General features: G+C 41.1%; 1 protein-coding gene across 1 annotated transcript in view; it reads left to right on the forward strand.

Moving 5' to 3' along the window:
* The first annotated feature begins 8,044 nt into the window (after window positions 1-8,044).
* LOC109424624 (protein charlatan) overlaps window positions 8,045-13,359 on the forward strand; it is a 181,552-nt gene continuing 176,237 nt past the window's right edge. The window contains exon 1 of the mRNA XM_062843142.1: window positions 8,045-8,377. The gene's annotated coding sequence lies outside the window, so the exon portion shown is untranslated. The remainder of the gene's footprint in view (window positions 8,378-13,359) is intronic.

A 13,359-nucleotide genomic window follows, 5' to 3' on the forward strand; every position in this document is an offset into this window, starting at 1 on the left:
CGTTATAAGTTAGCCTTAAGCGTGTAGAAAAAGATTCTGGGGGGTAGAAAATCTTTCATCGGGGAAAATTGAAATAAAATCGATTTTAGTATTTTACCATTTTCTTCATATAAAGCTAGTGTTACGCAAAAACAGGTAAGTCAAACTCCTCTTTTAAAGCCACCTTTCCAATCATAAAATTGAACATTCATAGAGTAAAATAAATGTAAAACATTTTACAACGAATTACAAATTATTTGAGACGTTCGTTCTATGTGACCAGCCCACTAAAGTCTGCCAAAATCCATATATCAGAGATATGAATAGCGCATAAATTCATTGCCCTATATGTGAAGATTCTGCCTCTTATCTATTATTGAATTTCACTTACAACAAGCTGTTAATGCATCATCCTTAAGTATAGACGTGATATATTCAATGCAAGTTCGATAACAATCGTGTTTTAGCACAAAAATTTCAAAATAACAAATATTGAACAAACAAGAAATACCACGAATCGTCTCATGTAGGCTGTAATTCATGCTGTAGTTGGTGTTTGCTGATGGAATTATTATTATTATTATTACTTTATTATAGAGATTTTCAGCCCTAGGCTGGTTCATCTCTTCACTGATGGAAGATTTAGGAACGAATGAGATCTAAGACTACGTCGACGTGTGTTGATGTGCAACATACACAGTTAGAAAATATCACCGACTTCGGTAATGATTTACCGAAATCTCAACCGTTAAGTTTGTTTTACAGGAAAAATTCGGTAAAGGTAGTAACTTTTACCGAAGTTCGTTAGAGTTTGACAGATAAACGATAACATTTTACCGAAATTTGTTATTTTTCCACAGAATTTCGGTAAAATTCCATTACCGAACGCTCAGCGGTTGAGATTTCGGTAAAAGTTACCGAACGCGATTAGCTGTGTACCTGAAAAAGCGGGGCAATCAATGTTGCCTTGAAGAAGATCTCTAACAAAATAAACTTTGACCACATTGCGTCTCGCATTGAAAGGTCCAAATTAATAAGCTAACAGTGGCTTTTATAGCTTGTCAATGTTAGCGGATTCCTCCACCTGAGATGACGAAGCGAAAAACGAATATATTTACGCTGTACTCTTTCAATGCGGGGAATTTCATTGTTTTAATAAGAAGTCCAGACAACAACCGAGTATTCCAAGATGGGGCGCACTATTGAACAATATAGCGACTTCAAGCTATAGATGTCCTTAAACTTCTTGGCGAGGGCGAGGCGAAAGAGGAAGCCATGTTGCGACGATGTCTTGACCATGACATAAGTGACACGGTCTTTGAATGGCAGTTTTGTGTCAAACAGAACTCCGAGATCTTTGCTGCCGTAATTCTGCAAAGTGACGTAAGCGACATTGATAGTTTTGGCCCATTTTTTATAACAAAAAAATGTCAAACTTTTGAATGGCGCTTACGGCACTTTGCAGAATTACGGCAGTTTGACTGTCGATTCGCGCATTAATTTACCACCTCCCAAAGCGTAGCCAAAGTAGGAAATACAATTTTTTGGGCCGAATGATATGACAGAGCATTTCGAAATATTTAGTGATATCCGGTTTGACGAGCACCATGTAGCAAAGGTTTTAAGCTGTTGCTGCAGAAAAGCTGCATCGGGACGCTTCTTAATCATGAAATACAACTGCAGGTCGTGAGCATATGAAAGTTTCAGGCATTTGAGGATAATTTTAACGTCATTTATGTACAGCTGGGGAAGAAACGATCCAAGATGACTGCCTTTCAGAACGCTGGACCATACTGTGAACGGTGAAGATACGTATTTTCACAGACATACTGCGTCTGGTTGAATGGGATTGAGGCCAAATGAGGAGCCCCTTTTTCATACCCAGTTTATCGAATTTGACCAGTGTGATTTTATGATTCATTTTATCAAAGGTGGCAGAAATTTATGCTTTCAACAATTGTAAGATAACATAAATTTAATAATTTAAATTTAAACACAATTACAGAAAACCATTTCATGTTTTGAAATTGCCATGAAAAAATAAATAAAAATAAAATAATTTGCGCGTCATGCCATGGATGATTACAGGCAATTTCAGGGTACACAAAAGTTTTATTTTATTTCTAAAATTTTATGTTCTCTTTTTGGGGCTACCACACAAAAACAGGTATATATATTAATATTATTCACATCACAACACATAAAGAACATTGATGCTGTCCTGGCTTCGCGTTTAGAAGTCAGACTTTTGGTATCGTTGACTCAGAATCAAATATTATTAGAAGTTGCATCAGAAAAAAACTAACGTTGCCATTTGGAAGGGAAGTTGGGCCGTTGGCATCGACAGGAATTACGGGTAATGCCTGTAAATTCACAAGTCACGTCTATACTTTAGGACGATGTTTTGTCACTGTCAGAGTTTGTTATGAGTAAAATTTAACAAGAGATAAGAGGCAGAACCTTCACATATAGGGCATTGAATTTATGTGCTATTCTGATATATGAAATTTGGCAGACTCTAGTGGGCTGGTCACATAGAACGAACGTCTCAAATAATTTGTAATTCGTTGTAAAACGTTTTACATTTATTTTACTCTATGAATGTTTAATTTTATGATTGGAAAGGTGGCTTTAAAAGAGGAGTTTGACTTACCTGTTTTTGCGTAACACTAGCTTTATATGAATAAAATGGTAAAATACTAAAATCGATTTTATTTCAATTTTCCCCGATGAAAGATTTTCTACCCCCCAGAATCTTTTTCTACACGCTTAAGGCTAACTTATAACGAAAAAATATTTTAGGTTCATGCAAATTCGATAATAATCGTGTTTCAGCACACCGTGTAGGGCCGCCATGGGCCCGAGGGGTTCGTCCGGAATCGGACGTAAGGTCGTCTTTGGCTGTTAGACTCGGAAGCCATTTTGACTTCCAAGTCGACCCGTGTGAGGCCGTATTTTATAATACGGGAAGAGGTCCTGAACGGAAGTAGGCCGTTGCCCCAATTCCGGCCATCGGAAAAGAAAGGGGGGGGGGATTGTAGCAACACTACGCGGCACTACTTTTAGTCGATCGCAAAGATCAGTGTTTCTCACACGGACGCCTATATTAGTATGGGACACGCTTGTATTGAAAAAATAAATCCTCGCTCCAATCGACTTTTTAGATCCCATTTAGGTCGCATATGAACTGAACAAAATTTCAGCGCAATCGGTGAAACTATAATTTAGCGCAAGCGGTTCAAAGTTTGCATAGGATTTACTATGGGAAAAGTTACACTTTCAAAGAAAAAATCCCAGAGGTCGCCCTTTGTCTCCTTAATTCAGCAACGCTAGTTTGTAATGGTTTGGTAGCGGAGTAACCCTCTCAGTCGTGTGGGGCCTTCTGACATTAACAAGACAAAAAAACATGAAATTTCCGCCAACATTCGTCTCATACAAATAATAAAAGTCTAAGGATGTAACCGACAGGTTACACAGCCTGTGGAATTTATTTTATGAAAATCTGAGACCCTTCTACCCAATTTGTACGATAATAAAAACAAATGCCTAGGTAACTCTGTCTGGGATATTTTTGAAAAAAGAATAGTAAATTATATTATTTAGAACAGCATTTGAACCGATTCAAATTGTATGATATATTGCATATGGTTAACCATTTTTAGTGATGAATGATTAATGATTAAATTGCGAAATCAGTGTGATTAAGATTAACGATTAATGATTAAATGAGATTTTTTGTGATTATGATTAATGATTTTTGATTAATCTTAATCATTAATCACGATGAAATTTATTATTAATCATTACCGCCTAACTAGTAAAATCATTCCTGGATGGGACTTGAACATTACTATAGGTGAATGGTGTCAAGATATGTTTACATTAAACATCCTTCTAGACGCTTGGCCGCCAAACCAACGGAAAATCGTTTGATTTCCCAATGAAAATTGGCAACTTCCTGTTTTTCGTGCTTGCAATTAAGGTTTTTTGATGATTTTGTTACCAGCCATGTGTTTCCAAAGAGATTGAGGCACACATGGAGGTTCATTTTTGTTGATGTCTACGCTATCCATGTTAGAGGTCATTCAAATAAGACGACCATCGTATAGCGGGGAGGGGGTGAGAATATTGAGTGCACGAAAAAAACGTGACAGAGGGGTGAAAGTGAGTCGAAAAAGCCCGAAAACCGATGGACGTAATTTTTGATTGTTTTCATGAAGTGGCATCTTACCCCATGGCAGATGGCCTTTTTGCACCACTTCCGTTTTACGAAACAGTTTTTAAACGAGCTGAAAATCTATGAAAATGCATTAGCATAGTGAATATTTTTGCTGAAGCATCGAGCAAATATTGCCTAGTTGCTGTTAGCACTTTGAAAGCCTAACAAATGAGGCTATATATCATTGAAAACGATGAAAGTTATAAAAATGGCATCTTACCCCACTTTCTCCTAATAACAATTGATGGCGGCTGCATGAGTTTTGTTCGCTTGGAACGGCAGCCATTTTTAGATAGAATTGAAAAAGTGGCGTAGCAATTTGTTTTGATAGGAAATTTATGTCTTCGTTGTATATTTGGTCGGTGTTCTGCTAAACCGAACCAAAGACCATATTTTGAAAAAATAAGTTTTCTTAACCATTGGATGAAGAATATGATGATCAACCTTCAGTGTAAAAATCCAGTAATTCTTACAGCTATTCGTGGAGTAAATTCGATATTTCTGTTTGGCAGAACATACAAAAAATGAAATTGCACCCAGCCAGACTGAACTGTAAACCATTTCATAGAATCAGCGAAATATTTAAGTATAGATCTAGATGATGAACATTTCAAGTTTCCGTCATCGCCGTCAGATTTCTAACTTCTAACCGACTCATAGTAACAATCTGTTAGAGAATTGAACACGTAATTAGAAATACGGGTGTTAGAGGATCCAATTATATGTCGATGAACCTGATCACCGTTTTTCCAAATCACATTCAGCCAGAGTGAACCAAATCCACTGTATTTTAGAATCAATTTATTCTCAACAATTCAAAAATCAACTGGTTTTGAATACCTGCGTTATGTCGATACACCTTATGCTGATACTTTAACACAGAAGCCGTCATCAAACAACAAGGATAATAAGAATAATAAAGGTTGAAAAAATCAAACACTTGGTTCGCTTTGGCTGATCGAAAAATGGCGTTTTTACGAAAACCATCCTTGAGAAGAATGTTTAGAACTTCAGCTAGGTAAAATGACTTAGAGGTAACGCGCTTGGTTATCTCTCAAATGATCCAAGTTCGATTCGAATCTCTTTCGTATTTTTGAAATTTGTTTTGTCTTGGTTCACTTTGGCAGAACATTTTCATGGTTTTCTTCGACCAGCATAAATTTGAAGTACACAAATTGCTCCACTTTCACATCTCAGGAACTCAGGACATGCAAGGACATCATTTGACATAATCACTCTTGCTCTGTGCCTGCACAATGCATGGCCTATGAAAAAACATGCGTGGCAACTGCTGAGCTGGGAGGGCTTCCGCCGTTCATATTTCAAACTATTTTGAGACCTCCGTGCTACTATACTATACGCGTCCTCTCTGATTCATGTAAAGGATTTGAGTGATATCGACTTCAACTTCAGACGATGAAAAATCGAGATTTTTTTTCACAATCCGACTGGTTTTCTCTGAAACAAAGAAACACAGTTAGCCACACTGAACTATAAACCTTATTCCAATCTTTTTGTTCAGCCAGAGTGAACTGAGTGCAAAGTACTGAGAAATTAAATGTAATTATATCAATGATTTCAAATAATTTAGATGGGTTCTTCATCTCTGATGGTTAATAATGGCTTGAAAGCTACATGTGTGCGGAAAAGTTTCAAATTATCTTAGCTGTTGTTTATTTGTGAGTTGTTGAACTTTAAACTTAATTATCTCGGAATAAACTTTTTGGCGCTTAGTTCGGTTTAGCTGAACCCCGGCCATTTATGATTGATATTATTTTTGAGGCGCTTTCTTATTTTCTATGGGAGTTTTTCGGCTTTCAGGCACGGAAAAAGCGTTGATACTTCTATATCATTGCCAACGTTACGATCCTTGGGTTGGGAACGGCGATTGATAACAGCCGCAGTGTTGTGTTCCGCTGATTTCTTGTCTCGAGTGTCTCCCTTTCGTACCACCCACCCAACATCCCACTAGGGCGCTGGTGATGAACGAGAAAAGTGCAGTGTCTTTTAGAATCCGACAAACGATCGTGTGCAAAAATACGATTATCACAAGTTGATTAAGATCGAGCCCTGAAGAAGATCCCAACCCAAGGATCGAAACGTTGGCAATGATGTAGAAGTATCAACGCTTTTTCCGTGACTGAAAGCTGTTACCGAACCCGAACAGTAACAAATTTGTTTAGTTCTTTACGGCGTGTGAAATTAGGGAAACAGTTTATACGAGTTAGGCTTAAACGGTTGATTTAAAACAAACGCAAGTTTCTGAGAACTGGGTGAAAACACATACCTGCGGTGGAAAACGCAATAACTGAAGTTGGCTGCGATGCTATAGCGGATATGTGGAACGCCAGATGATGAACGATAACGAAGGACTTGGTAAAGAAAACGAAAAAAGGGGAGTCGAATAACAGCCGCCGAAGAGGCAACCTCACGAAAGTGGGATCGTCGGTTAGTTCGGGCGCACGGCGAATACGCCACTATTATCGTTAAATCGCCCCCCCCCTTGGGGGGAAGGGAATAACATTCTACGACCAAACGTCGCCGACCGCCAACGCAACAGCGGTAGTGGACAGCTACGTCTTTCGGGTACCCTCGTGTTCGCTCGCCGGCCGCAGAGCAGCTATCCAACGCTCGTGTTTCGATTGGACCACCAGGCATGTGCCGCTTACCCACCCTCTGCGCAGCTTCCGGCCAACCGTATCCCAGACGCTCTCCATAAATACAGTGTCGCTACCCGGCGGCGTCCCAAGCTTGCGAGCAAACACCATGGTGGGGCCACCACTCGTATGCCGATCAGAGCCAGCTGCCGTGTTCTGGTCGTACTCCAGATCAACGAAGGCTTAACGAAGATCAGACCACCTACCACCTACCAAATGATCTGTCAAGCAATTGAAATGCTTTAGTCAGTTGATGAAAATTAATACGCAGTTCAATTAACATGTCATCCATGAAACAAAACTAGTTCGCATCTGCATAATGTTTAGGTAAAAGATTTCATTTATTATGCACCATTAGCACTTTTGAGAAAGACAGCTAAAAGATCAACATGCCTCAAGCTATTCTTGTTAGAGTTTTATGAAGTTCTTATAATCAATCATGAGTGCAAGTGCATAAATACAACTAGTTTCAAAGCAGTCTTCAAAAGCAGCCTTGGAGATCTCCTGACGAGTGGGCCAGATTAGTCTTATAGACATTTTATGCCAATTTTATCTTGGATTTGCAGAACAAAGAGCTTTATTGCCAAGTTTTATTATTCTAGCTTAGAAATTACTTCAGGAATGCCATAAAAGTTTTATAAATTGTTACTTGGGAAGTCACCGATGCTCATGCTCAAAATCTTGGATTTAAAACGGTAAGCTTACGGTGAAAAACATTCTTGATCGAACACGTGATTCTCGAATGCGCATCAATAAGATTCAACTTTCCCGCCAAACGCATAGCAGCGCTCTCCCACCCCGCAGCGGCCAACCCGACAACCATCCATACGAAATGTTTACGTTTTCCACCAACAACGATAGATGCATGCGCGCCCACTTCGCTCTCCGAGAAGGGGGAAGCGGAACCGGACCGAAGTCAACCCATGCTCGAGGACGACGCGAGACACGCTTTGTTGTCGTACGAACTGCATCATCTCACCCATACAACCCCATCCCACCGCCGCGCGCAACGATTTTCGTCATCCCCTTTCCGGTTGCTTGCTTGGCTTTGGGGTTGTGTGAGTGAGTACCTAGTGATCATCAAGGACCGTCTTTCTACTACACCCGGGCGGGCGCGCATTCGAGACCGAGTCGAAGGAAAATGAGGGGTGGATTTTCCACCCCTCCTCTCGCTCTCCTGCTCCCGTTTATCGCCAGGTATATCGGGCGCGTATCGGAAAGTGCAACTTCTCATCCTTCGGGCACGAGCGCCACCGCACCACAGACAGCCAGGCCAGGACCAGGACGGGAAGAGGCTCGCCGCTCGTCCGTCGTCGTAAGTCGCGCGTATTTCGGAGTGACTGGTCGAGTCGTTCGGTTGTGTCCGTTTGTGTACTCCTCGCAGCCAGAATGTGAGTGATTTTTTTTTTCCTGTGTGAAAAGTGAAAATCTAGAGGAAAATTTTCCAGTGAAGTGACCGCCCCAAAAGCTAGGAAAATGGATAACTTTCAAAATGGATAGAACCGGCGCGGAAAAATGAGAGGTAAGTTTTTGGCGCCCGCTGGGTAAACATATGCCTTCGCCAGTCAGCCAGCCAGCCAGGGGGCGGTGGCGGCTGCCATGAATGGTGAAAATTTTTTCGACCACCCCCTAAGGCGGCGGCGGGCGTCCATTCTGCCTCTGCTTTGGTTGCCTGGTTGGTTGGGTGGTGGCTTTTTCCTGGGCTTTGTGCGTCGCAGCGGGAAAATGGATGTCGTCATCTTGCGCCACCACCACCTATTCGCAGTGGTTCGACGCGTTTACAATTATGAGACTTTTTCAAGTGGATAATTATTAGCTGTTTGTGTGTCCAGAAAATATTTTTAAATTTTGATTTTCGGATTTTACAGATTTCGATTCCTTTGTTCACAACTGTAATTAAGGTACCCCGGGGCAAGTGGGACCTAAAAAAGTGCTAGTTTGATTTTGTCATGCCAAAAAATTCTAAACATAAATAATTGTATAATTTCAATGTTTTTTTTTTATCTAGTTCATTTATTTGGGGCTCAATCGCGTATAACGCTTTGCGGAGCCGAAGATCTTTTTTTGTATTTAATAGTATACATTATACTGAGTAATAACTTTTTCATTATATCTGTTAGTAATGTGTGGAAGCCAGGGTACTCGTGGCAGCTCGAGGTTAGAAGGTCACATTTTGAGGGATGGACAGGGTAAGGATTAGGTCAAAGGTTTCACTGCAGCTCATCCGGGGGTGAATCGCACCTTGCTAGCGTATTCGGTGTATTTGGTACCAACTTGTTGTGGGACTTGGTCTTCCGGATGGCCAGGAGTAGCTTGGTAACACAAAGAGGACAAAACAGAGAAAAATAAACTGGAGAAGAAAACACAAGCGAATTAATCTTTTATACCAGCAGAGCGAAGAAAGTCGAAAATACATCCCATATATGTGACATCGCGGGTCCCCAACACATCTCTCACAAGAACAAAGGGTTATCCACCTCGGGCCTCAAGGGTATCCAAAAGTAGTGCTAGTGGCGTCATTATCCAGGCATTGCCAAACTACGTGGTCGATGTCATCATAACCGGAACCGCACTTAGTACAAACATTGCTCAACGCGAGTTTTATCCTGTGTAAATGCGCGTCTAGCGAGTAATGGTTGGACATAAGTCTTGACATCACGCGAATGAAATTGCAACTTACATCCAAACCATACCACCACACTCGCAAAGAAACATTAGGAATAATGGAATGTAACCACCGTCCCAGCTGGCCATCTCGCCAATCATTTTGCTAACTTTGAAGAGAACTCTGGCGAACAAAATGGAAAAAAAATCATCATGTGAAATTCTTCTATCATAGATTTCACCTTCCTGTGCGCCCACCTTTGCGAGAGAGTCCGCCTTCTCAGTGCCATAAATTGAGCAATGCGAGGGGACCCAAACAAAGGTAATCTTGTATGATCTTTCGATCAGTGCACCCATCTGCTCCCTTATTTTTGTAAGATAGTAAGATGGATGTTTTACAGGTTTCATCGACCGAAGTGCCTCAATCGAACTAAGGCTATCCGAGAAGATGAAGAAATGTCTACGGGCATGTTGGAAATCATCCCCAAAGCGAAGTTGATTACTGCCAGCTCAGCAACATAAACCGAACAAGGTTCCTGAAGTTTGCGGAAGGCGGTACAGTTTTCATTGAAGACTCCGAAACCAGTTGATCCATTTATGCGAGACCCATCAGTGAATAATATCTTACAGGAATTGACATTTTGGAACTTTTCGTTAAAAATGCGAGGAATAGATATACATCGAAATTGATCTTGTAGTCCATGAATAGCTTGCTTCATGGACAGATCGTATTTAACAGAGGAACTGTCATTAGTGAAGTGTACACGAGGAGGATTATAACTTGGGCTTATGTCAGATGACATGTAGAACAGATAGATTCTCATGAATTTTGATTGACTGTTCAGACTGAGCATTTCTTCGAAATTTTCAATGACAAGTGTGTTGCTCACTCCACACTTGATAAGTAACCTTAGCGAGAGCTCCCAGAAGGGGTTCTGGAGAGGTTTCACCCCTGCCAAGACCTCTAGGCTTGCATTATGCGTTGAGTGCATACAGCCGAGGGCAATACGCAAACAACGGTATTAAATTCGTTCAGTCTTAAGTAGTGTTCCCGCAAGGGAAGCGTGCGGTATTTAGAGTAGTTCCTGCGTGCAGCCCTTTTCCTGGTCTTTAATCTGCGAAACTCGCGTGTCATCCACGGTTTATCATAATTTGTGTGCGCCTTTTCAGGAACATATCGCTCTACGTGTTCATTTATGTCGGAGAGAGTTTGAGCAGCCTTACCAGCATCGCGCCCATCCAGAACGCTTGGCCAGTCGATAGAAGCAAGGCACTCAGAAATACTGACATGGTCTGCTTTCCGAAAGTCGTAAGAAACTGCTGTTATTCCTTTCACCTCTGTAGTACGGCGATCACTCAGGGAGATGATCAGCGCGGGGTGGTACCTTACTTGTTTAATTAGCGGAGTTGGTGCGATCGAGAAGAACGGGGCTACATTTTGCGTAAAACAAAGATCAAGGCAACGGTTGTTGTAGCAGAGCTACAGCGATCAAACAGTTTAATCGTCCAGCATGGAACGTAGAGCGATCAGCATCAGGATCAAGAACACCGTTTTGAGATGATTGTCATGCGATACCAGATGGGGTAAGTCACCAATGATGATAATCTTACATAACCGACCTAGTAACGTCAAAACAGTCGTCGAATGTTGCTAGAAGATATTCGCCTGTACTGCTATTTATCCCACCAGAGTTCTGGTAATAAATCAGTACTTCGTCGTCGTTGGCATGGCCATGCGTCGATGAACGTTCAAAGGTACTGAAAATTGAATCACCGGGTACTGTGGGTCCATACTGTGGGTTGAATGGTCGTCATACTCGCCTGAGGTAACGGGTTAGAAGACTCCCAAACCACAACTGGCCACAGGCCCGGGACGGCTATGATGAGCGGAGGCTGCGTTTAACTCGACTGGGTCAGATGATTCGGGAGCTTCCATGAGACTTTTCACAGTGCGGCCCGGTAACACAGAAGCAGGTGATGAAAATACACTACTTTCGAGCATTACGTTGAGGTTGTTTGTAACAAGAGCAGAACTGGACTGCCCTTCTAAGCATATCTGTCCCATGTTGTTTTGCATTCTTACCGTGTTTTTCTCAGTAATAGAGCCATTTGAAGTTAATTTAATATTTTTTTCATTTTGCATCACAAATAAATATTCCACGATAACATCAAGCATCTTTCTGACATTGATTTTTAGTTGTCACTTACCTAAGTTAGAGCGGTGGGACAGTATGCGTAGAAAACCAACGTTGTACAGATATGCTTAGAACGGCAGTGGAATGGTCGAAGTCATCAACGTAGGAAAAACTGGAACTACACGCATACTTGCTTGGGACGCTAGGCTGGGAGACTCCTTCCGATCCACCGTAAACAAGACCAGGACGACGATAAGGACTGTATCGTTAATTATGAGTACACCTGAAAATTGCTGTATTTAAAAATGTTTTATTTATTTTGTAAATTAAATTCAATTACATTGTTTATTGACCATCAGAAAAGCCCATGACATGATTGTATATTTAATTTTTCGTGGATCTTGCCACCTCTCGCACTTTCTTCTTGGCGTTCTTCAGAAGGTTTTGGACAACCGTTCCGACGATGGTTTTGCTTACGTTGACCCAGTTTTTCTTGGGTTCCCCGTAAACCCTCGCATTGTTCCACTTGAGGAAAAACTTTAACTTTTAATGAAGGTTATCGTTTGTTTACAACGTTAGCAACACATAGACACATAGCAGTTGTCAAAATAAGGCATAGTCTTTTTAATACACAGCCTCAAAGGTGTACTCATAATTAACGATACGGTCTTTAATGGCGGGAATCAGATGCAGTAGCATTATTCTATGGGTAGGCGAAAGAAGGTGGCTCGACTGTTACGGGGCCAGAAGGAGCTCCCGTAATGCCATGTTGCGTGCGTCCTGGTTGTGTTGGGCTGCTCAGAGATCCATATTTGAGGAGGTCGAACCGGAAGGATCTGTCGCTCTCGGATGAGCCGTTTGCGACAGACTGACGACAGGCGGTAAGTTTTTTGCTCGATTTACCGTCAAGGCGCCGTTCACCGTGGGGGCTCCATTTACCGTGTGCCTTCGAATATTTTTTCATTATTTCCATATTATGATTGAATGATAAATTATTCCCTTCAATTTCACCAATACAATGTTGTATTGGTAAAATTGAAGGGAAATTGTCATATCATTCAATCATAATATGGAAATAATGAAAAAATATTCGAAGGCACACGGTGAATGGAGCCCAACGGTGAATGGCGCCTTGACGGTATCCTCAAATTGGCGGAACCGAATATGTTCGGGCCATACACGCTTAAACCGCACAGCACTGAAGTGCATAATTTCCAGATTACACCAAAAATGTGTAACCCTTACACATTCACAAAATCAGCTCCTACATCCGCAAAATCGTGAAATTCGCAAAAAAAAATATGTACGGCAATCTAGCTAGATTTACGAGTGACCTTGGTAAACAAAAAATATCGACATTTCGTATCTAGAAAAGTGTACGAGCTGTTTTTGTGAATGTGTGGCGGTTACACATTTTTGGTGTGGTCTGGAAATTAAGCCCTTTTGAGTAGATCTTACACAATTTAGGTGCTGAGCGGTTTTAGCGTGTATGCTGTATTTGATCAGTGTTATACTGCCGTCCTACGCATAATTGTCCCATGTTATATGGGAATCCCATATAACATGGGACAACTATGCGTAAAACGGCAGTATATGACCTATTATACATTTACTTTTACAATTTGAATAACAAATCAGGCCAAACATTTTAATAGGTCCTATCTGCATTTGAAAGGCTCTCTTTGTTCACTTTCTCTTTCAATTATTGCAATGTAATGGTACACTTTTCAACTATTTTTGCAGTACAAATCAAATGACGATTGTT

The sequence above is a fragment of the Aedes albopictus genome, chromosome 3 (assembly GCF_035046485.1).
Source record: "Aedes albopictus strain Foshan chromosome 3, AalbF5, whole genome shotgun sequence".
Lineage (NCBI taxonomy): Eukaryota > Metazoa > Arthropoda > Insecta > Diptera > Culicidae > Aedes > Aedes albopictus.